The sequence below is a fragment of the Penaeus chinensis genome, chromosome 32 (assembly GCF_019202785.1).
Source record: "Penaeus chinensis breed Huanghai No. 1 chromosome 32, ASM1920278v2, whole genome shotgun sequence".
Taxonomy (NCBI): Eukaryota; Metazoa; Arthropoda; class Malacostraca; order Decapoda; family Penaeidae; genus Penaeus; species Penaeus chinensis.
Window position 1 is genome coordinate 28,233,925 of NC_061850.1, and position 2,500 is coordinate 28,236,424.

Genomic DNA, 2,500 nt, shown 5'->3' on the forward strand with positions numbered 1-2,500 from the left:
CCAATCAGAAAGCGCGCCAGAGAGGTAGAGACCGCCGGGTCAAATCCTTGTGAATGATTTACTGGGGCGGGTTAGAGATAAGCGGAGGATGGGAAGATTCTGCTCCTGCTGGCGTTGTGCAAGGGGAGGAGGGAAAGGGAAGGAAAGGGCGTTGGGCGATAGGGATTCGTTAATTGATTTAGCCTTTTGCCCCCCCCCCCCCCTCTCTCTCTCTCTCTCTCTCTCTCTCTCTCTCTCTCTCTCTCTCTCTCTCTCTCTCTCTCTCTCTCTCTCTCTCTCTCTCTCACACACTCTCACTCTCTCTCGCTCTCTCCCTCGCTGTTTCATCCTTTGTCATTACTTATCATTGTAACGAGGCTGATAATTAGTGCAGCCTTGTCATGAGAACGATAATTTATGGCGAAAGTAAATTGGAGGCAGAGATTACGTTCGGTCCCGTGGTCAAAATAGAGATGCTCTGTTATCCTTAGCAGTAAAACCCGATTTTTGTCTTTTATTTTTTTTTTTGAGAATGTTGCGTGTAAAACTTATGACACGAATTGCTAACATGAGAAGGTAAATGTGTGTTGTAAAATTGTTCAATTTGAGGTTAGGATTACTAATGTTTTTTTATGTTACATTGTATGTGACCTGGAACATTATTAATTTTCGGTACACACACGCACACACACAGTCTTTGTCTTCTGTCCCCTTATATTTTATAATTAATATGATACTACAAAGAACAGAATATAAAAATGTATCATGCCTTTTCCATATATGTTGCATAAATTCCACGAAACATTTTGACGTGTCAGTGAAATAGCGTTGTCGATATTACTGCAAATCCCAGGAATTAGACAGCTATTGTTTCGCGAATTTATTATCCGCGCAGTTGCCATTTTGTTCTATCGACATCCTCTAATTTTTTTTCGATTCGCGCGAATTTCACCAACAGCAAAATAAGGTTTCATAATTCACGGAGACAACACCATCGTGAGGTAGACAAAGGGGAAGCTTCAAATGTGAAAGACGTTAAATCATGATTCAGCGTCTTATTTTTCTGTCTGAGAGAATTTTGCATTTATATTATGGTCATTTCGTAAAAGTTCTTTCAGTGATCTTTCATCATGCACTTTTATATGTTTTCGAAATTATATATATATTTTTTAAAGATTAGTGAATTATGATTAGAACGCTTGGGCCATATGAATTATAAACAAAATGAAATCTAGAAAATTGAACAATATTTTTTTCCCCCAAGCATCTGACTTTTTTTTTTTATTATTATTTTTATTTATAATTTTTTTTTTTGTTTTTTGTTTTCGTGTCCGTCTTTATCAAGTTAATCTCCTTACAACTTTATTCCCAGACCGTGTAAATGAGTAGAGTGAGTTTGTTTATTTAATTACCCCCCCCCAGGTAAAAAAAAAAAAATACTATAAAACGGTTATATGTATATGTTTATTCATTGATTGATTTTCATTTCAAGTGAGCGTCGATGGTGAAGGTGTCCTGAAGGTGTGGGGTAAGTTTTTATTTCGTATCGTTTTTTTCCTTGATTATTACGTGTTGATATGACCAAAGAAATTGGATTCAGTACGAAAGGCGGGGAAGCGTGGTTGTTTTTTTTTATTGTTATTATTTTTATCTTTGGGGGGAGGGTTATATCTGATTCAAATGGCGTGGATTTTTGGCCGTTGTTTTAGTGTTGTTATTGTTGTTATTGTTGTTGCTGTTATAGTTGTTGATGTTATCATTTTCATTTGTTCATTTATAAATATTGTTGTATTTGCTGGCGGTGGTGGTGTCCTGTTTTTGTTATTATCGTTATTATTGTTATTATATTTGTTGTTGTTTTTAAGATATTATTATTATTATTATTTCCATTACATAAGTTGTTCTTGCTGTTGTTGTTGTTATTGTTCATACCATTTCTTACTTCAGTGGCGTTTTGTTTTCCCTTATTTGACTTTCTTACTCGTGTTCAAGAATGTCCTTTCACCGGTCACAAACTCTACGGGAGAGCAACCAGGTTTTCACTTCAGTCTTTTATCCACTCATCTGCCACGCCGGTGTACAGCTTGGGCGTGGAATGGCATTTAATGAGGTCATGTGATCTGCATTTCTGATTTAGGATACAGCATAAGTATCTAAGACATCAGAAGATGTGAGATAGTTTCTTAGTTCTCCGTACGTCTTGCTGACCACCTAGCATGAGGTATGGAGAACAATGTAACTGAGTAGAGAAAGGACTGTGTAATTGTACCTTTCCTTTGACTGATATAGTACTTATGATGATATTATAGCAAAAAATTCAAAAGTAGTACCATTATATAATGTTACGAAACATGCATCAAAATTACCACAGCTTTCCGATGCCTGTGTAGTTAGCCAAGGTGGTAAATAAAGGACTAGACTAAACTGAAGAAATGGACGCCATCATCGCTAGGGAACTGATCGCTTTTGGTGGTCGACCGTTCCGGGGGGGGAGGTAGAGGGCGAGGGAGAGGGAGAGGGA

At 37.3% G+C, this 2,500-nt stretch overlaps 1 long non-coding RNA gene across 1 annotated transcript in view; it reads left to right on the forward strand.

The window, feature by feature from the left end:
- Window positions 1-2,500, forward strand: part of LOC125042310 — a 33,481-nt gene that overhangs the window by 17,477 nt on the left and 13,504 nt on the right. The window contains exon 2 of the long non-coding RNA XR_007116338.1: window positions 1,472-1,507. This is a non-coding gene — a long non-coding RNA (uncharacterized LOC125042310). The remainder of the gene's footprint in view (window positions 1-1,471; window positions 1,508-2,500) is intronic.